This window comes from Meles meles, chromosome 9, assembly GCF_922984935.1.
Source record: "Meles meles chromosome 9, mMelMel3.1 paternal haplotype, whole genome shotgun sequence".
NCBI lineage: Eukaryota > Metazoa > Chordata > Mammalia > Carnivora > Mustelidae > Meles > Meles meles.
Genome location: NC_060074.1, coordinates 9,919,994 through 9,943,770, shown reverse-complemented (window position 1 = coordinate 9,943,770; position 23,777 = coordinate 9,919,994). Strand labels below are relative to the sequence as shown.

At 34.7% G+C, this 23,777-nt stretch overlaps 1 protein-coding gene across 3 annotated transcripts in view; it reads right to left on the bottom strand.

The window, feature by feature from the left end:
- Nucleotides 1-569: 569 nt before the first annotated feature.
- The window catches only part of MARS2 (methionyl-tRNA synthetase 2, mitochondrial), a 39,662-nt gene continuing 16,454 nt past the window's right edge, over nucleotides 570-23,777 (bottom strand). For 2 of the 3 annotated variants that reach the window (XM_046019530.1, XM_046019529.1), the window contains one exon: nucleotides 4,620-5,027. The gene's annotated coding sequence lies outside the window, so the exon portion shown is untranslated. Of the gene's footprint in view, nucleotides 1,237-4,619; nucleotides 5,028-23,777 lie in introns of those variants that run through there. The other variant, XM_046019528.1, reaches the window with a different exon arrangement.

Here is a 23,777-nt window from a genome sequence, read left to right as displayed (position 1 = left end):
AGATTGTTTCCAGCCAAGATATTTCAGGCAAATGTGAACATTAGGGGGAAAATCCAGGATGACATTAATAAGAAAGTAAATTTCAAAGTAAAAAGCATTGTAAACAAGACAGAGAAGTCCAGTTTATTATGATAAAAATTCAAATCTAATATGAGTAAGTCTAATAATGTAACATCAAAAATATAAAATTAGGGGCTCCTGGCTGCCTCAGTCAGAGCAGCATGCCTCTCTTGATCTCAGGGTCGTGGGTTCAAGCCCCACATGGGGTCTAGAGATTACTTAGATAAAACTTTGAAAAATAAAATAGAGGGGGCACCTGGGTGTCTCAGTCGGTTGAATGTCTGACTCTCAGTTTCAGCTCAGGTCACAATCTCAGGGTAGATTGAGCCCCATGTCAGGCTATACACTCAGAGGGGAGTCTGCTCAAGATTCTCTTTTTTCCTCTCCCTCCATCCCCTCTCCCAGCTCTCAATCATTCACTCTCTCTCTAAAAATAAATTTTAAAGTCTCCTTAAAAAGTAATTAATTTAATTAAATGAAAAAGGTCAGTTTAATAATGTAACATCAAAAGTATAAAGTAGGGGCACGTGGCTGGCTCATTTGGAAGAGTGTGCAACTCTTCTCAACTCAACTTGGGGTCATAAATTCAAGCCCCATCTTGAGTATAGAGGTTTCTTAGTAAAAATAAAAAACATAAAATATAAAGTAAAAACTTCTAGAAATACCAACAAAAAGAAACACAGCTGTGATAAGAGACTTTGATATCATAACACAGATTCAAATAAGTAAGACCTAAAAACACTATATGAATAATACATATAAATTTTGTTCCTTGCAAAGAGAAGCTACCTCTTTTCTAGCAATCACACAAGTTGATAATATTTTAATCACAAAGTAAATGTAAATTCAATAAACTATAACAGGCTATTTTCACTAACTATAATGAGTTACATGCATGAAAGGAGAGCACGTGCAAGGCAGAAGTATTTAGAGAATGACCCCTAGTAGACAAGGTTGCCTACTGAAATAGCAACAAAGAGTTGCTATAACCTAGATGATGAGACCTAAGTGCTCTATGTCCTGGTCATGACAATCCCCACTCCTCCTCAACCACAGCATGAACTAGGACCACTCTCCAGTCCTCTCTTTTTTTTCCAGCCATCTAAATATTACCGACCATCTTAGCTGATGATAGCCTCAAGAGAAAATTTTCTCAAGGTGAAAACCACAAAACATCTGAAAAACAACACAATAAGTAATATGTGAGAGAAATAGCAATGAACTATAATTGACATAACATTAGTTACAGGTGTACAACATATTCATGTATATATTATGAAATGATCATCACAGCAAGTCTAGTTAACACTCAAAAGCTCACATACTTAAAATTTTTTTCTTATAAGAACTTTTAAGATCTACTCTCTGAGCAACTTTCAAATAGTTACAGTATTATTAATTATACAGTATTATTAATTATAGTCACCATGCTTACATTAGTGGTCTACTTAGAAATGTCTTCTTTTTTTTTAAGATTTTATTTATTTATTTGACAGAGATCACAGGTAGACAGAGGCAGGCAGAGAGAGAGGAAGGGAAGCAGTCTCCCTGCTGAGCAAAGAGCCTGATGCGGGACTCGATCTCAGAACCCTGGGATCATGACCTGAGCCGAAGGCAGAGGCTTTAACCCACTGAGCCACCCAGGCGCCCCTAGAAATGTCTTCTATATGTATTACCAAAGCAGTTATGTTTGCTTACTTTTCCATTATTCAGACTTAAGGTTCTATCAATTTGAGTTTTCTCCACACAACTAAATCAGTTAAAATATACTGAAATTTCTTATGTATTCACTTAGCCATTCTTTCTTGAATACTTCAGACTTTAGACCTTTCATGAAACAGTGTTGTTTCAGAGTGTGTATCTGTTACTTATCTTTAAAACTTCAGAATAAATACATTAGTGACAGATTTTAAAGCATTTGTACATTGCAAAGCACCTTATCTTCCTTCATTCTTTCTGCAGTGATATGTTCTTAATCTAAACTCTATTAACTCTTCATTGCAAGGGTTAAAACCTCCTATTTCATCTTGTAAACCTTTAAGGAAAAGACATTTATGTCATTCGGGAAATTTTAACCAAGGTTTTTTAAAAACCTCCTCTCTCAACTTTAAAAATAGGCCAAAACAACTTTTACTTGAAAAATATTTATAGGATATGTTTTGTTTTATATTGTCAATTTTGTCTTTTTCACATATACCAATTTACATCAATTTGTAATGCTTATAACTACTTGGAGGTTACCTCAACTCCTTTATTTTCACTTTCTATCTTGACTTTTGGTAATTTTTATCCTTTCTTGAATATTCTTCAGGAAAGTTTCTTTAAAAAGAAGGGAGTCAAAATCAAATCAGTTTGTTTATCTTTCTAATCTGACAAAGATTTAATTAGAGGATTAAATTGAAACTACACCCGAAATAAAAAACTGTATGGATTAAAATTATTTATTACTGTTTCTGACTCATATTACTGTATAGTGTCAAATCTGACAGAATCTAAACAAATTATGGGTCATAAATTAATTAATAAATCACATAAATAAGTTGCCCCTTGCATAGACGTGTTATATGGATGCTACCATATGACAAGTCTTAAGTAACAATTCATTCTCAGTAGTTCAATTTATCAAGCATTTATATTGAGCATTACATATGAAAAATAATATTTGAAGTGCTATAAGTATAATTAGTAAGATTTCACCCTCAAGATTATATTCGGTTCTGTCCATGCCCCGAGCCCATAACTTTTTTCTCACTTTAACTGTTACTTGTAATGTAATGTTACATTAAAAAAATTTTCATATGTGGACTCAAAGGTACTTCTGTACTATAGTGAAAGTATTAATGGGGGAGCAAGGCACAGATGTCTTCACTTCACTTCTCCATTTCAACATTGTACTGGAAGTCCTAGCAAATGAGGAAAGACAAGAGGGAAACAAAAGTATACATATTGGGAAGGAAGAAATAAAACTGCCTTTGTTTGCAGATGACATGATCATCTATATAGAAAATCCAGAAGAACTGTCCAAAAAATTCCTGGAAGAAACAAGCAGTTATAACAACGCTGCAGGATACAGGCTTAATATGCAAAAGTCAGTTGTTTATCTGCTGACCAGCAGTGAATATAAAAATGAAATACTTAAGTGTAAATCTAACAAAATGTGTACAAGATCTAGATGAGAAAAATTAAAAACTCTGATGAAATAAATCAAAGAAGAACTAAATAAATGGAGAGATATTCCATGTGCATGGATAGGAAGACACCATATTGTCAAGATGTCAGTTCTTCTCAACTTTATCTACAGGTTCAACACAATCCCAGTCAAAATCTCAGTAAGTTATTTTATAGATATTGACAAACTGATTTTTAAGTTTATATGGAAAGACAAAAGACCCAGAATAGCCAACACAATATTAAAGGAAGAGAAAAAAGCCAGTGGACTGACACTACTCAACTTCAAGACACGATAAAGCTATAGTAATCAAGACAATGTGGTATTAGTAAAAGAACAGACAAATCACTGTTAACAGAACAGAGAGCCCAGAAATAGACCCATATATATGTTCAACTAATCTTATATAGAGGAACAAATACAACGCAATGGAGAAAAGATAATCTTTTCAACAAATGATACTGGAACAACCAGATATCCACATACAAAAAAGTGAATCAAGGGGCGCCGAGGTGGCTCAGTTGTTAAGCATCTGCCTTTAGCTCAGGTCATGATCCCAGTGTCCTGGGATTGAGCCCCATATTAGGCTCCCCTACTCAGAGTAGCAAGGAGTCTGCTTCTCCCTCTCCAGCTCCCCTGTGCATGTATTTCCTCTTTTGCTATCTCTCTCTGTCATAAATAAATTAAAAAATCTTTTTTAAAAAAGTGAATCTAGACACAGATGTTACACTTCTCAAAAAATTAATTCACAGATCTAAATGTAAAACATAAAACTGTAAAACTCCTAGAAGATAACACAGGAGAAAATCTAAATAACCATGAGATTGACAATGATTTTTTGGATACAGCACATAAGTCATGATTCATGAGAAAATATTTGATAAGTTGAGCTTCATTAAAATTAAAAACTTCAGCTCTGTGAAAGATAGTGTCAAGAGAATGAAATGACAAGCCATAGATTGAAAGAAAACAAAAACATATCTGTTAAGAAATGTTATCCAAAATATACACAGAAGTCTTAAAGCTAAACAATGAGAAAATGAACAAACTGATTAAAAACGGGGCTAAGTCCTTAATAGACACCTCAGCAAAGAAGATATTCAAATGGTAAGTAAGCATATGAAAAGATATTTAACAGCATAGGGAATTGCAAATTAAAATGAGATACCACAGGAGAAGTAGGATGGTGGAGGAGTAGGAGACCTAAATATCATTAGGTCCCAGGAGTTCAGCGAGTTAACAAACCATTCTGAACACCTACAGACTCAACAGGAGATCAAAGAGAAGTGCAGCAATTCTAGGACCAGAAAAGCAACCACTTTCTGGAAAGTAGGGCATGCGGAGAGGTGAATCCAAGGTGATACACAGAAGATAGGCTCTGGGGGGTGGGTGGGGGATAGCTACTAGCAAGCGGTAGAGCAGTGGAGCACAAAATAGGAACTTTTAAAAGTCTGTTCCTCTGCAGGACAATGCTCCAGAGGCTAAACGGGGGTGGAGCCCTTGTGGGGACAGTGGAGTCTCAGGACCTGCGAGGTCACAGAAAGACCTGGGATGCCTGAGTGTGGCAGAGCTGTCCAGGTATCAGAGCAGGGAACCCAGCTGCAGAGACAGAGCCAAGGAGTGAGCTCTCAGCTCAGGGTTACCTTAAACCATGATCCGAGGCACAGTCGGGCCACTGTTCTTTGAGCAGGGACCTCACAAGTGGCAGATCCGGGGACACCCCCTCCTTCTTCCTCTGGGAAGAGCACTGTGGGAACGCGTTGCAGGAATCAGCAGGGTTCGGACACTCCAAACGGGGCTGTGCACCAGAGATAGAAATGCTTGGTCATAGGCTGGGTGGCATGGAATGCAGCTGGAGACCAGGGAGATGGGAGGGATTGACTGCTTTTCTCTGAGAGCGAACTGAGGAGGAGGACCCTGAGCTCTCGGCTCTTACAGGGCCAGAGATTAGAAGGCTGTCATATTCATTCCCATCCTCCAAAGCTCTACGGAAAGCATTCAGGGAACAAAACCTACCGAGTGAACCTGAGCAGATTGCTTAGCCTGGCCTCTGGCAGGGGTGGTGCAATTCCACCTCGGGCAAAGACATTTGAGAATCACTGCAACAGCCCCCCCCCGCCCCCCCCCCGGCCAGGAGGTCACCAAGAACATCCAGCCAAGATGAAGTTCACCCATCAATGAGAACTGCAAAACTTCAGAGCTACAGGAATACAAAATATAGAATTTGTGGCTTTTTTCCCATGATTCTTTAGTCTTTCCAAGTTAAATTTTTTAATTTTATTTTTTCTTATTCTATTTTTTAAATTTTTCTCTTATTTAAAATTTTTTAACTATTTTATCAATGCCTTTTTAAAATCTTTTAAAATTTTCATTGTTACTGTCATATTCTATTCCTTCATTTTATTTAACCTTATTTTTTGTATACATATAGGTTTTTCTTTCTTAAAAATTTTGGGATACAGTTTCTTCTAATAGATCAAAATGTACCCTAAATCTAGCACATGGATTTGTTCTAGTCTCCAGTCTAATCACATTATTTCCTCTTTTCTTTTTCTTTTTTCAACCAACTTCTTATCTATTTCTTTTTAGAATCTTTTTCAGTTTTCATCTTTACATTCATATTCCATCCCTTCACCACGTTTACCCTTATTTTTGTATGTATATAACTTTTTCTTTAAAATTTTAGGAAGCAGTTTCTTCTAACAGACCAAAATACACCCAAAATCAAGTGTGTGGCTCTGTTCTATTTACCAGTCTGATAATAATGATCATATATATATATATATATATATATATATATATAAATATATGATATATATTATATATGTTTATGTGATATATATCTCACTACACACACACACACACATTTTTTTTTCTCCTTTTTTCTCTTCTGATTTAGTTAGCGTATATGTTTCTGGGTTCATTGCTACCCTTTTAGTATTTTGTTCTCTCATTCATCTATTCTTACCTGGATAAAATGACAAGGCAGGAAAACTCACCTCAAAAAAATGAACAAGAGGCAGTATTGATGGCTAGGGACCTAATCAATATAGACATTAGTAAGATGTCAGAACCAGAGTTCAGAATGAAAATTATCAAGGTGCTAGCTGGGCTCGAGAAAAGCATGGAAGATACTAGAGAATCCCTTTTGGAGAAATAAAATCCCTTTCTGGAGAAATAAAAGAACTAAAATCTAACCAAGTTGAAATCAAAAAAGCTATTAATGAGGTGCAATAAAAAAATGGAGGCTATGGGGCACCTGGGTGGCTCAGACATTAAGCGTCTGCCTTCGGCTCAGGTCATGATCCCAGGCTCCTGGGATCAAACATTTATCAGGCTCTCTGCTCTATGGGAAGCCTGCTTCTCCCTCTCCCACTTACCCTGCTTGTGTTCCCTATCTCGCTGTATTGCTCTCCATCAAATAAATGAATAAAATCGTTTTTAAAAATGGAGCCTTTTGGGACACGTGGGTGGCTCAGTGGGTTAGAGCCTCTGCCTTCGGCTCAGGTCATGATTCCAGGGTCCTGGGATCAAGCCCCACATCAGGCTCTCTGCTCAGTGGGGAGTCTGCTTCCTCCTCCTTCTACTTGCCTCTCTGCCTACTTGTGATCTCTGTCTGTCAAATAAATAAATAAAATCTTTAAAAAATAATAAAATAAAATTAAAATTAAAATGGAGGCTTTTACTGCTAGGATAAATGAGGCAGAAGAGAGAATTAGTGATATAGAAGACCAAATGATGGAGAATAAATGAGCTAAGAAAGAGTGGACACAAGGTGAGAATTCAAGAGATAAGTGATACTATAAGATGAAACAATATTAGAATAATTGGAATTCCTGAAGAGAAGAGAGGGGGGGAAGAAAGTATACTGGAGATACACTGGAGCAAATTATAGCAGAGAATTACCCTAATTTCAAAGGGAACAAGCATCAAAATCTAGGAAGTACAGAGAACCCCCCTCAAAATCAATAAAAATAGATCAACACCCCATCATCTAATAGTAAAACTTAGAAGTCTCAGTGACAAAGAGAAAATCCTGAAAGCAGCTTGGGACAAAAGGTGTCAATAACATTCAATGGTAGAAATTTTAGATTATCAGCAGGCCTCTCCACAGAGACCTGGCAGGCCAGAAAGGACTAGCACAGTATAGTCAGAGCACTAAAGGAAAAAAAATATGCATCCAAGAATACTATATCCAGCTAGGCTGTCATTGAAAATAGAAGGAGAGATAAAAAGCTTCCAGGACCAACAAAAACTAAAAGAATTTGCAAACACCAAACCAGCCCTACAGGAAATATTGAAAGGGGTCCTCTAAGCAAAGAGACAGCCTAAAAGTAACAGACCAGAAAGGAACAGAGACAATATACAATAACAGTCACCTTACAGGCAATACGATGGCACTAAATTCATATCTCAATGCCCCAATCAAAGGACACAGGGTATCAGAATGGATAAAAAACACAAGACCCATCGATATGCTATCTACAAGAAATACATTTTAGACCCAAATGCACCTCCAGATTTAAAGTGAGGGGATGTAAAACAATTTACCATGCTAATGGACATCAAAAGAAAGCTGGATGGCAATCCTTATATCAGATAAATTAGATTTTAAGACAAAGACTATAATAAGAGTTGAGGAATGACACTATATCATACTTAAAGGGTCTGTGCCCCCTAACATGGGAGAAGCCAATTATATAACCAATTAATAACAAAATCAAAGAAACACATCAATAATAATATAATAATAGTAGGGGACTTTAACACCCCCTCACTGAAATGGGCAGATCATCTAAGCAAAAGATCAACAAGGAAATAAAGGCTTTAAATGACACACTGGACCAGATCTATTCAGAACATTCCATCCCAAAGCAACAGAATAAACATTCTTCTCTACTGCACATGGAACATTCTCCAGAATAGATCACATCCTGGGTCACAAATCTGGTCTCAACCTATACCAAAAGATTGGGATCATTCCCTGTATATTTTCAGACCAATGCTTTGAAACTAGAACTCAACCACAAGAGGAAAGTTGTAAAGAACTCAAATACATGGAAGCTAAAGAGCATCCTACTGTAGAATGAATGGGTCAACAAGGAAGGTAGAGAAGAATTAAAAAAATTCCTGGGAACAAATGAAAATGAAAACACAACTGTTCAAAATCATTGGGACACAACATAGGCAGTCCTGAAAGGAAAGTATATAGCAATACAAGCCTTTCTCAAGAAACAAGAAAGGTCTCAAATACACAACCTAACCCTATCCCTAAAGGGGTTGGAGAAAGAACAGCAAAGAAAGCCTAAACCCAGTAGGAGAAGAGAGATCATAAAGATCAGAGCAGAAATCAATGAAATAGAAACCAAAAGAACAGTAGAACAAATCAATGAAACTGGAGCTGGTTCTTTCAAAGAACTAATAAGATTGATAAAAACCCTGGCCAGACTTGTCCAAAAATTAAAGAGAAAGGATCCAGATTAATAAAATCATGAATGAAAGAGGATAGATCACAACCAGCACTAAAGAAATACAAATAATTATAAGAACATACTATGAGCAACTATACACCAGCAAATTTGACAATCTGGAAGAAATGGATGCATTCCTAGAGACATATAAACTACCACAACTGAAGCAGGAAGAAATAGAAAACCTGAACAGATCCATAGTCAGTAAGGAAATGGAAGCAGTAATCAAAAATCTCTCAACAAACAAGAGCCCAGGGCCAGATGCCTTCCCAGGAGAAGTCTACCAAACATTTAAAGAATTAATGCCTATTCTCCTGAAACTGTTCCAAAAAATGGAAATGGAAGAAAAACTTCCAAATTAATTTTATGAGGCCAGCATTACCTTGATCACAAAACCAAAGACCCCATCAAAAAAGAGAAATACAAACTAATATCCCTGATGAACACAGATGCAAATATTCTCACGAAAATACTAGCCAACAGGGGGCGCCTGGGTGGCTCCGTGGGTTGAGCCTCTGCCTTTGGCTCAGGTCGTGATCTCAGGGTCCTGGGATCAAACCCCACCTCTGGCTCTCTGCTTAGCAGGGAGCCTGCTTCCCCCTTCTCTCTGCCTGACTCTCTACTTATGATCTCTCTCTCTCTCTCTGTGTCAAATAAATAAATAAAATCTTAAAAAAAAAATGCTAGCCAATAGGATCCAACAGTACATTAAAAGGATTATTCACCACGACCAAGTGGGATTTGGATTTGTTCCTGGGCTGCAAAGTTGGTTCAACATCTGCAAATCAATCAATGTGATAGAACACATTAATAAAAGAAAGAACAAGAACCATATGATACTCTCAGTAGATGCATAAAAAGCCTTTGACAAAGTACAGCATCCTTTCTTGATCAAAACTCTTCACAGTGTAGGGGTAGAGGGTACATACCTCAATATTATCAAAGCCATCTATGAAAAACCCACAGCGAATATCATTCTCAATGGGGAAAAAACTGAGAGCTTCTCCCCTAAGGTCAGGAACATGGCAGGGCTGTCCACTCTCACCACTGCTATTCAACATAGTACTAAAAGTCCTAACCTCAGCAATCAGACAACAAAAAGAAATAAAAGGCATCCAAAATGGCAAAGAAGTAGTAAAACTCTCACTCTTTGCAGATGATAAGATACTTTATGTGGAAAATCCAAAGGACACCACTCCAAAACTTCTAGAACTCATACAGGAATTCAGTATAGTGGCAGGACATAAAATCAATGCAAAGAAATCAGTTGCATTTCTATACACCAACAGCAAGAGAGAAGAAAGAGAAATTAAGGAGTGGATCCCATTTACAGTTGCACCCAAAACCATAAAATAACCTAGGAATAAACCTAACCAAAGAGGTAAAAAATCTGTACTCAGAAAACTATAAAGTACTTTTGAAAGAAATTGAGGAACTCACAAAGACATGGAAAAACGTCCCATGTTCATGGATTGGAAGAACAAATATTGTGAAAATGTCTATGCTACCTAAAGCATTCTACACATTTAATGTAATACCTATCAAAATACCATCAATTTTTTTCACAGAAATGGAACAAATAATCCTAAAATTTATATGGAACCAGAAAAGACTCCAAATAGCCAAAGGAATATTGAAAAAGAAAACGAAAGTTGGCGGCATCATAAATCCAGACTTCAAGCTCTATTACAAAGCTGTCATCATCAAGAGAGTATGGTACTGGCACAAAAACAGACACATAGATCAACGGAACAGGAGAGAGAGCCCAGATATGAGCCCTCAACTCCATGGTCAACTAATCTTCGACAAAGCAGGAAAGAACGTCCAATGGAAAACAAAACAAAACAAAACCAGTCTCTTCAACAAATGGTGTTGGGAAAATTGGACAGCCACATGCAGAAGAATGAAACTGGACCATTTCCTTACACCACTCACAAAAATAGACTCAAAATGGATCAAAGACCTCAATGTGAGACAGGAATCCATCAAAAATCCTTAAGGAGAACACAGGCAGCAACCTCTTCGACCTCAGCCACAGCAACTTCTTCCTAGAAACATTACCAAATGCAAGGGAAGCAAGGGCAAAAATGAATTGTTAGGACTACATCAAGATAAAAAGCTTTTTCAAACCAAAAGACAACTGACAGAATGGAAAAGATATTCACAAATGATATATCAGATAAAGGGCTAGTATCCAAAATCTATAAAGAGCTTAGCAAACACCCAAAGAACAAATAATGCAATCAAGAGATGGAAAGAAGACATGAACAGATATTTCTGCAGAGAAGACATGCAAATGGCCAACAGACACATGAAAAAGTGCTCTACATCACTTGGCATCAGGGAAATACAAATCAGAACCACAAAGAGATACCACCTCACACCAGTCCGAATGGCTAAAATTAACAAGCCAGGAAACGACAGATATGGGTGAGGATGTGGAGAAAGGCGAACACTCCTACACTGTTGGTGGGAATGCAAGCTGGTGCATCCACTCTGGAAAACAGTATGGAGGTTCCTCAAAAAGTTGAAAGTAGAGGTACCCTATAACCCAGCAATTGCACTACTAAAGATATAAATGTAGTGATCCAAAGGGGCATGTGCACCTGAATGTTTATAGCAGCAATGTCCACAATAGTCAAACTATGGAAAGAGCCTAGGTGTCCATCAACAGATGAATGAATAAAGAAGAAGTGTTATACATATACAGTGGAATACTATGCAGCCATCGAAAAATGAAATCTTTCCATTTGCAACGACATGGGTGGAACTAGAGGGTATTATGCTAAGTGAAATAAGTCAATCTTAGAAAGACAAGTATCATATGATCTCTCTGATATGAGGAATTTGAGAGGCAGGGTGGAGTTCATGCAGGGTTGGAAGGGAAAAATTGAAACAAGATGGGACTGGGGAGGGAGACAAACCATAAGAGACTCTTAATCTCAGGAAACAAACTGCGGGTTTCTGGGGGCTGAAGGGAGGGATAGGGTGGCTGGGTGATGGCTATTAGGGAGGGTATGTGTTATGGTGAGTGCTGTGAATTGTATAAGACTGATGATTCACAGACCTGTACCCCTGAAGCAAATAATACATTATATGTTAGTTTAAAAAAAGAGAGAGAGAGAGATACCACTACAAACCTATTGCACTGTCGAAAATACAAAGCACTGACAATACCAATTTTGACAGGGATGTGGAGCAACAGGAACTTTCATTCATTGCTGGTAGAAATGATACAACCAATTTGAAAGACAGTTTGATAGTTCATTATGAAATCAACCATACTCTTACCATAGAATCTAACCTCACTCTCAGATTTTCACACAAATGAGTTGATAACTTATGTCCATGGCACCTGTGTGGCTCAGTAGATTAAGCATCTGCCTTTGGCTCAGGTCATGATCTTGGGGTCCTGGGATAGAGCCTCACATCAGGCTCTCTGCTCAGTGGGGAGCCTGGTTCTACCTCTCCTTCTGCCTGCTGCTCTGCCTGCTTGTGCTCTATCTCTGTCAAATAAATCTTTAAAAAAAAAAAAGAAAGAAAGAAATGAAAACGTATGTCAACACAAAAACTTGCACACAGATGTTTATTAACAGGTTTATTCACAAATGTCAAAACTTGAAGCAACCAAGATGCCCTTCAGTAGGTGAATGGATAAATAAATTATGGTACATCCAAACATTGGAATATTATTTAGCAACAAAAAGAAATGAGCTATAAAGCCATAAAAGACATGGAAGAAATGTAAATACACATTACTAAGTGAAAGAAGCAGTTTGAAAACACTATATACCATATAATCTCAACTATATGACATTTTGAAAAGGTGAAACTATGGAAACAGTAAAAAAGTAAGTGGTTGCTAGGAGGTGAGGGAGGGAGAGATGAAGAGAGCACAGAGAATTTTTAGGTCAATGAAACTATGTGATAGTATTGTGATGGATACACATCATTATACATTTGTCAAAACCCATAGAATATATAACACCAAGAGTGAACCCTAATGTAAACTATGGACCTTAGGTAATAATGATGTGTCAATGTAGGCTCATCAGTTGTAACCAAATGCACCATTCTGACTGCCAGATGTTAGTGGAGGAGGTTACCCATGTATGGGGTTAGGGAGTCTATGGGAACTCTACTTTTTTGATCGATTTTTGCTATGAACTTAAACCCATTCTAAAAAATTTAGCCTGTTTCTTTTTAATTAATAAGGTAATCAGGTTCTAATCTGTATTTTTAATTCCTGTACAGTAATAAGTACTAAGTAATACTAAGTAATAAGTAATAAGTTTAAGTACTGTACAGTATTAATAATCTGTATTTTAATTACTGATTTCCTATATTCAGTAGTATAATTAGTTGTGGATGTGCCCCATATGAAAAATGAACATTGAAATACTGTCAAAAATAAGCAGTCCATGCTTATATTGTCATAATTATGACACTTTTCTTTGTACTTACATCTTCTTCAAAAGGTAATGTTTATTATGTACAATATAAATATTATATATTTAGTCATTATAATGTATAATTGTTGGAAGTTTTTGTTTTCCACACAAATGGCAATTCATATCACTATACTTTTCTTTTTATCTTCTTAATACATTTTAAGTGATAGTATATCCCATCTCAACCAGATTCTCTAAAAGAATTGGGGAATTACACTAATTTCAGAGTCCTGTTGCTGCTCTTAAATATACAGACCTGAATCTTGTTGCCTTTGGTTTTCCTGAAACGTTAAAATGCATCTGAGACTGCATTAAGATAGCCAAACTGAATATTATGTCATTTTTATACTTGAAACATTAATGATGAATGCATACAGGAGTTGGGGTCTATATGCTGTCCTGAGTACCTTTGTAGAAAAAAGTTACATACTGATTTCTTAATGGTATTATAGAATAACTGCTGTTCTAATCATTTACATTTAATCTTTGAGTTCAAGGAAAAGAGTTAATAACATTCTACATTGAGTTTTAAAGTTAATCTAGTCCAAAGACCCTGCCCAAAGAGGTTGTGGATAAAAATGTATTACAATATAACTTGTTTCCTTTATAATCCTATATATTTTATATATTTTTTAAAGATTTTATTTATTTATCTGACAGACAGAGATCACAAGTAGGCAGAGAGGCAGGCAGAGAGAGAGGAGGAAACAGGCTGCTTGGGGAGCAGAGAGCCTGATGTGGGGCTCAATCCCAGGACCCTGGGATTATGACCTGAGCCGAAGGCGGAGGTTTTAAGCAACTGAGCCACCCGGGCGTCCCTATATTTTATATTTTTTAAAAAGGTTCTGAGAAGGGGTCCATATACGTCAGTATACTCCAAAGGAGTCCATGACAACTACTTATGAAAACCTATGTTGTACCTGTAATATAGAGAAAGAAGAAACAAAAATTATAAAACAAGTTTCCTCTGTGTTAGAATTACTTTATTTCACTTGTAACAAATTTTTGCAAGGAGGAATGTCTTTAGCCACATGTTGCTAATTCTAAGAGCTTTTAAGTCTTCCATACTGGTTGAAGTTATTCAAACTAGATAAGCAATAATATAGGAAGCAGGTTGATAAGGAATAATACCAACCAGACATTGCAAATACAGTTTTCCACATTTAATAAACACAACTTACTACAACAAATATTATAATGAATGTAATTCTCTTTTTAAAAAACACTAATATTCAGTGTTTAAAAAGTCAAGGCCTTGGAAGTATTAGAAACAAACTTCAGTATTACAGGATAGTTCTTTGTGCTTTTGTAAAGACAGGAAACTCAATTTCTTATGGTAAAACAGAATAAGAATAGATTTAACTTAAACATTATGGTACTAGTTCACAGATACTCACTAATCTTATATCATGCTTATATCTAAGCATGTTCCTAGTTAATCCTGTTCTTTGTAGTGTCAAAAACATTAGTTTCAACAGCTCTGAACTTCTCTCAAGGTTTCTATTAAACTTGTAATGTCTGACTTAATCAAGGTGAATCCAATATATTTGAGGTTGGTGATAATTTACTTCCACAATATGGAGTATATACACTCTTTATATTTAAGGCATCTTATTAAGGTTTTCTTTCATAGATTTTCAGAAGCTCTCAGACTGAAAATTTTTTTGCAGCCTAAACAGGTTGAAGCAGGAGTCAACAAACTTTATATAATAAAGGGCCCAATAGTAAATATTTTTAGCTTTGAGGCTACACAATGTGTATCTCAACTATTTGCTACTTGTAGCATGAAAACAACCACAGGTAAAATATAAATATGAGTTGACTCTGTGCCAGTAAAACTTTATTTACAAAAGCAAAAGATAGGCCAGACTTCGCCTGAAGGCCATAATTTCACAATTCTTGGGTTAGCCCATTGCCGGGATCATGCATCCTCATAAAATATAATGTGAAATACAGTACAAATGCTTTGCATATATTTCTATTTTTAATTATTTCTTTTTAATCATTTTTAAACTAATATGAATTATTTTACCCTGGGCCTTTGGACTACTTTAATATTTACATTTGTCATAAGTTCTTACCAGCCAAAATAGTTATTAATCAATGTGGAGTACATGTGGATAAAGACAATTTGAGGTATATATTAATGACACCGCAAAGGTAGATATTGGGTGATACAGTATTCTAAGTCAATGTTATGCTTTTGTTATGGGGGAAAGCTATACCATTGTGTAGCACATTTTATTTGCATATCCCACTACATTATTTCCATCCTGAGTTTGCGCACTTAATTTCCTTGCATTCTGAGTTTATCATTCCCTCTGAACATTTTTTCTCGTTTTACTCAATCTTCTTTCCCCTTAGCACACATGAACATCTCCTTTTTCACAAGAGTCAACTCATCAAATCCCTTATAGAATTGGAAACGTTTTTTGGATCACATCATCCCCTGCTTTAAGGATATATGATAATAAGCAGTAGGATTTTGTATTACATACTTCACTAATGATATTTTAAATTTATCTGTTTTGGAAAGGCAAGAAGAAGAGTATAAGGTTGTCTTTTTCATTCCATATGAAATTATTTTTTCTTCAGTCCTGAGATCTATTCAAACTACTCATGTAAGATTGCCAATATTTGATGCCAAATTCCAAGGGTCCTGTCTCAGTTTTTGTCCTCTTAGATTCTCTTTAATTCAATACTGTCAACAGCCTGTGCTCAAATTTTATTGAACTCAGATGTGGTTCTCTTTCCTTACATTCAGTTTGAGTTTTCAGTATCTCTTTCAAAAATATATTTCTTCTTTCACCAACTACTAATTATGGCTACTGACAATTCCCTTTGTCCTACAAACTGTCTTAGAAGGGAGTTTTTCCTGTTTTTTTCTGTACTTTAATAGTGTTTAATAGTGAATCTGACCTTAGTGCTCTGATTCTTTTCCTAATTTAAGCCAAAAAAAAAAAAAAAAGAAGAAGAAGAAGAAGAAAGAAAGAAAGGAAGAAAGACCACCTGAATATGTGGTCACCCCCTCCTCTAACTCAAAATCACAAATACACAATTTTTTACATTTTATTTTCATAATCCATACCTCTTAATGTTAGTTTGCCCATCTTTCTTCTCCCCTAAAATCAAAACAGTACCAGTGATTTTTCTGACCTCTTGATGCTACATGGTCCATTTATTTTATGTCCCCTTTTCAGCTAACTTTATAAAAATAATGTATTTCTTTCCATTGCCAAATCCCTTTGTTAAACTCTATTATTGCCTTACCAAATTACTATTTCTTCAAAACTTCCTTATCTTCAGTTTCCATCCTTCAGTCATGTATACAATCTAAATTTAGGTTTTTAATCTGAAGTAATTTTTTCCCTCTTAGTCACTCTCATCAACTGTTATCCACATCCTTTCTAAATCCCTTACCATTAAATATTATATTCTCCCTTCAGTATTCACAAACTTACCAACCTAAATTATTCATATACAGCTATTTCTAGTTCTTTTCTTTGAGCTATAATGAAGCAAGACTGCTCCTGTTCTCCCCAGATATATGAAGTCTTCAAGCAGTTCCACTCACATAGAACAGTTTGTCTTCACTTCTCTGTTTTCCCTGAGAGTACCAGGGCATATTGCCAATGAGCTGTGAGTTGTTGACCAGACTCGAATATTACCACAAATTTCATTAATTTACCAGATATTTATTGAGCACCTCCATGTGCTAGCCAGTATTCCAGATACTGAGAATAAAGCAATGAACAATACTGAGTGGTATTGGACAGTAGTGAACAAGCCAGATAAATTCAGGTCAGTCTGTAGAGTTTAGCAAACCAGATGAATTTGAACCCCTAGAGTCATGAAACTACTAGCCACATAAGGCTAATTTCAATTTTAAATTATTTAAAATTAAATGAAATTTAAAATTCAGTTCCTCAACTGCATCTAGCCACATTTTAAGTGCTAAATAGCTCATGTGGTTAGTAGCTACCATATTTGACAATGTAGATAAAGAACTTTTCCATTAACAAGTTCTATCAGAAAATACTGCTCTAGAGATACTGGAATAAATATGGAAAATTTTGAACCTATCTAAAATTTAAAAATATGTATGTCTTAGGACAGCTTGGTTACCTAAATTAGAAGCTAACCAACACTCAAAGTACCAAAAGGATATTAGCAACTAGGTGTTTCTTTGACCCAAACTGATCTTAACACAAAATCTCAGGATGACACAGATATATGGAATTACTCTGTTATATGGCTAATCTACCACTGCCAACTGGAAGGGTATCCTTTGGGTTTTGAACAACTTTCTGAACAGCCTTCTGCCAAACTCCCCTTTTAAAAGCATGTTTTTAAAACCCACCTAATAATGTTTTCAAAAACAGAAGGAATGTTTGAAGTCACTTGTTTCTGTGTAAATCTGTTCCTCATTCTTATATACCAAGCATTGTACTGTGACACTAGATTAGAGATTGTCTAAAATAGACTGTAAGCTCTCAGGGAGCAGGAAGCAGTTCTGGAGCCCTCCTCATCTCCAGTCTCTCACTTCTTAACACTCTAATACAATGTGTACACATGTTCTGCAAGTATTGAGTAAATGTTCATTGATGTCCTACATTCATCTACCCTAACTTGCTCTTTCTCTTTCCCGTTCAGTCTTTCTGATCTATATTTTCTTTCTCTTTGCTTAACAGACAGTGTGGAGCATTCACTATTAAGACAATTATTAAGCAGCTCTAGTCCAGCTCAACTGATTTCTTGTCCAATGATCCTTGTGTGGCCGAGATCCAGCTTCAACAAACCGGCTAGAAGCTGCCCGTTGTGACACTTAGGGTTAGTTAATACCTCGCCATACTTATTTATTCCATTATAAGCTGTCTAAATTTGATGAAATTTGCTTTTTCAACTGTTCTACAAAACTAGGTAGTTGTGGCATGTTGGTTTGTTTATGTGTTAATCTAACTGTAGTGACATTTTCTACTTGTTTTATCCATTCCATAAATAATAATCACATTGGGAATAGTGAGGTGTCTTTCATTTTCTCTGCTTTGTGTTATTTCTTTTCCTTTCAATTTTTTTGAAGTAATGTTTAATAGTATTTGCTATTTATTTTAATATTTAGGATGAGTCTTTCCTAATAGAATTTTTAATACTTTCATGCCTTTTAGTATAAGTACATTTGATCTTAATGATTCAGTTCCACTACTTGCTATTTTGTCATTTAATATGCTTTTGTCTAAGTTTTTATTTATTCGTTACTGCTACTTCTTATTTAATTTTGCTTCTGCCATGGTTTTCAAAATTTGAGTAATATTTATACTTATTTTTTAATAACATTTTCCAAATATTAGAAAAAATTCAACATGATCAGTGTTCTTACTTTTCATGTGATTAATTTGACTATATTAAACTTTTTCTCTCATATTTGTGATAACGCTGCAGCTTTCCTATAACATAAGCCATCTGGTACCAAAATTTATATAATATGAATCACCGAATAGAATTGTTTTGATAAAAGAAGGGTTCACCTCTGACATGATCCTGTAACACTGACTGATATTCCACTATATTTTCGTGTTCTTTGAACGCTTTAATCTTTTGAACTTTTCTTCTTATAGGTTACCAATATATGCAATTGTAGATGTTATTAATATTTTAAAAGACAATTATTTTCATAAAAAAGCAAAACTATTTCTTACAGCAAAGGAAAACTTTAAATTCTGATTCTAAAGTCAATTCTTATTATAAAATTGGAAAATAGGTGGGAGGAAAAGCCATTGTTCAAAAGTTACAGAAAAAGCTTAAGTGTTTTAAATTACTAAAATTGCTGTACTAGTATAAAAAAATCCATTCTACATTCATTTGCTTTTTCTTATACTAACTTCCTAATTTTAGGAGAGAAGAGGAAAATCCACAAATATTAGCATTACCCTAATAAATCTCTCTCCTCTCCCTTTTCCATCCCCAAATGTATATATGTCCACCAGCAGAAGCAGAAATAACAGGACTTAGATCTTAAAGATTTTCCCAGTGAGTCAAATAGCGTGTTTCTTTTGAAACCATAATGAGTATGTTTGCCAGCCAATTGGTTTCATGAAAACAGTAGGACTGTATGATTATATACTAGCATACAAGTATCCCATGCACATTAATTATTCTCAATTTTTAGAAATATAAATAGACTTATTAAATGTTAATAGACTTATTAAAGTCCCACAATGAAATTCAAAAGTTCTTGTTCTGTAAGTAAACATTATTAACCACTGATGTTAAAGATATTTTAATTCCACTGTCCTTGAGAACAAAAAAAGTTAATGTTTTGATTTTCAAGATGTTAAACATGATGCTAAACAAATCCTGGACTGTTAATAAAAGTTAATGATGTATTATTGGATAAGGAATTTCGAATAATAATTGATACCCAAGTATGTTTCTTCCACAGAGCTGTATAGATGATATGCATACACACATATGTATATACACACATATATAAATTATTTACATATGCACATTATATACCTATGCATATATATAACTCACATGTATACACTTTCTTGGAATTTAGCTTTATTTTGAGAAGCTAATTAAAACTGAAGAATTTATTGTCAACCTGTATATATTGAAAACATCATCAACTTTCTTTCTGGCCTGGCTTGACAGACCAAACATCTTACTTCTAAAAACTGAATAAGAGGGTAAAAATTCTTCTTATATAACTAAGTAAAGCCCATTTTAATTTTTCTCTTTTTTTGCAGGGTATCTTCTATATATAAATATGAAAAGTTTTTATTTACTTAGTCCCCATTTTGAAAGGCCAATCTGAAGATATCTGAAATTCACTGTGTTAGAGTGAAATGGATAATATAAATATTAGTACATGTACCAATCACAAAGTAATCACTCTGCAGCCTGTTTTCCTAAAATCTCTTATATAATCAGAGACAGAAAGACAGTAGCATCTCAAAAGATAAAGGATTTTGGAAAATTAAGACTTTAACTTCCTTTCCTGTCAGCCAATTTTAGAATGATCCCTTAGGAAAGAGGTATGATTTAGTTTATAATACTGCTTTATAAATTTCTGCCAAAAATGTCAGTACAATATTTTCAAACAAATTCATACAAAACTCCCAGGTATAGGAGTGTGTTTCATGGATTAATGCTACATTTAATTAAAATAATGAATTGGGGTCATATACACAAGAATTTTTTATGTATTTCCCAGAAGTAGTGTTTGGATAGTACTAAAATATAGAATCAAGGGACTAGAAAAGACTTCACAGGGACATCCTATCCAACTTTGATATCATGCTTCAACATGCCCTACTGTTATGATAATAAATTACTGGCCTCTAGGCCTGTACTTTGACTAAAATGTATTCTGAAATCTCTATAGACTTCTGGGGGAAAGAGCAAAATTTTCCAAAGGGTGGGTATAATAATCTTAATTGGTGCTTTTTCTTTCAACTCTATCCAATGTTTCCATTCCTGTGCATAAATTCCTAAAAATATGCTACAGCTCTGTCCTTCCATGTTGAGTACCACTCTCTGATTAACAGCTAGTTATTGTTGTTTGTTGGACCTGCTGTGTGTGTTTTTGTCTCTTTACTTTTATGTATTGCATAAAGTTGCTAGTACTTCCTGCATTCTCATGATTCCTCTCAGAAATCAAGAGTCATTCAAGACTACTTGTTTTCACATTGTCATTTTTGTCCTTTCCACCCAATATTAATTTTCTTCAGTTTTCTATATACCGGTTAACTTAATACCTACTTTCTGATCTGTCAGAATCTGCAAAATAAAAGAGCAGGCATTGATTTTAAATTAGTGAACTAACAGATTAAGGTTTTCCAGTCTTACCATTCTTTTTAAGTATGCTGTTTAAAATAGTATCAGCTAATATAATACCAACCCTGATTGTATAGAAGTAAAGAGACACAGTAACAGGCTGAATAGTCACTAAAACATTTTATCTAAGCTAGTGAGTGATATTATATTGACATCTGACTTATTTTTAAGACATGTAATTAAAAATTTTTCCAACTGATTTGTCAGTTTTCCTCATTTGATATGTATTTCTTAGTTAAAACAAGCCAATACTAGATTATTTACTAATATTTTGGTACATAATTTTCTTAGTGAAGCTAGTTTTGCATTTCTGTCAAGGTATGTACCCATGAGTAAATGTCATTTAGTATTTCTCTAAAGATGAGTCATAAACGTTGTGGTGTACTTCTTGCCTTTGGAAAACAGGGATATGAGAAGCTGTATCCCTATACCTAGGAATTAAATCTCTCCCCTTCCTTCCCTGCTAAGAGTTTTTTCCCCACTTTAACCATTTTACTTACTGGTTTTAGTTTCTCATCAGAGAAAATTTGGGAAGCCCTAGATCCTCACACTTCTTTGGGATACACCTACAAGTATAGTAGGCCAAAAAAGAGAATTTTTAATAAGAATGCCCCTTGATTAGACTCTTTTTTCTTCATTTCCTCCTTCATGGAGTAGAAAAGATAAAATACAACTCTGAGAATTTTTCTTTCATGGGGAAAGTAACAATTTTAAGAAGATGCTAATTTTTTGCATTGTTACGTTGTTTTATAAGGAGAGTCAAGTTTCTGCTTTAAAGTCTAAAGCCTTCAAAATAAATGTGTCCAAGTTTTTAGCATTTATTTTCTTCCTCTTACTGAACATTAGCAAGTTCTGTGGCATTTTACTCTAGTCTTTGATAGGTTTCAGTATTTTAAGAAGTTTTCCCTTTGGAAAATTCCTAACTATAAATCAAATGTACTCTTCATGTCCCATGAATTCCCTAAGCCTACCAGTTGTCCTCTTTCAATCTGGAAAGAATTCCCTGTCTATTCATCTGAATATCTACTTTCCAACTTGTTTTCCAAGTACCATATCCTTATTGTTTGAATCAACATAAAAAAACAAACAACAACAACAAAAAAAAAAACCAGCTGAGCGTGCTAACAATGAGAAAAACCTCCCTCCATCTGGTTTTTCCCCATACTGGCTATTAGCATTCTGAAGGACCTCTGTTTTTTATTTTGGATAGAATTTCTCCAAATTTTTAAAGACCATGATTCTTTTCTTATCTACCCAATTCAATTAACTTTCTTGGACTTAAAATGACAGAGCTTAAGGATATTTACTGTGTAGTCATTATTTATGCAGTCCTCTCTGGTTTCATTTTCAAACGTGACTCTAAACTGAAAGGAAAAAAATGCCATCTAGTATACTTAATTTTGGAAGGGTTTTGTCCCATTCCAACCATATTTAATGATGTTGAAATTCACAGGATATTCCTACAAAAGATATCTACACTGGGCTAAATATATAATCTAATAATACTAACTTGAATTGTAGATTTTGGAAATAAAAGCAAGAGAGAAAACAAGGATCTTTCCTTGTCTCAACTTGACTAGAATAGGATTAAGAGAATTCCAATGAAACCAAATAATCCAATTTGTAGAATTTCTAATAGTATAATCTAACATGAAAGAAAAAAAAATCAGGCTCTATGGGGAAAGATGTTTTGAGTTAAGGAATCTAGCTTAAAAGCAGCTAATTCATGCTTGAGAGAGTGTCATCCTTGGTTTTCACAGCTTCTTTCCTTCTTTCGTTTCTGAGCTTATTGGTACTCTAATAGCACCATTCTTCTCACAGTGGTTTCTAATAATAGAGTGAGCATTTTGGAAGTATGAAAAAAGAACCAAAAAAGTTTTTAACATAGAATGTTATATCCTTTTAGTCTTCAACTTATTTTGCTTTATATGTTATAAATATATAAAAAGGAATTTAAAAGATGACAATCAGGAAGAGTTACCTCAGTGTCTAACTCCTAAAGAGCAGATACAACTATAGAGAAGAGAATATGTTAGTTAATACACATCTTTATGTATATCTGTGCCTTATTCTTACTGTTTCCCAAAAGGATTTTATAGATGCCACCCTGGACAATAATGAAATACAGACATTCTGTATTGTACTTCAATATTTATATTTTTGAAGTTAAAAACTTCTTTTATAGATTCTGATTTATGATATAAACCTAACACTACACAAGCCATTTAATCATTCACTTGCTTCTTGAAAATTACATTATAAATCATTGTCACTTTTGCTTAAAAGCTGTATATCCAAGAGAGAATTTAGCTTTTCTGCTTTCTTTTAAATGATAAACTATTTGGGGAAATATTCAAAATTCATTCTAAAGATCATTTCTTCAAATAAATCATCCACTTGGTCTTTATTAAACATCCTTCGAAATAAACATATTCATACTCTGTAGGTAAAGATAACCAACAATATAGTTTTCACTGACACAATTTAATCTCAGGTCATGCAGTTTCAAAAGAATCTTGTCTCTATTGTTAATAAAGTGCAGTCCGTTCTATTATAATAAGATAAACTTGTAATTAGGATCTATCTGAATAAGGTCATGTGTAAGAATGTAAGTAATTTTTTCTCAGAAATAATTACATACGCAGAGACTTGCCAAATTCCAATATGAATATTAGCTTTAAGCTTCTCTGAAATATGATTATATGGATTCAGAATTAGGAGTCCTTGTTCTCCAGCACTTATTTCCTCTTGAATCTCACTCCCAACTTCATTAATGAGCAGCAG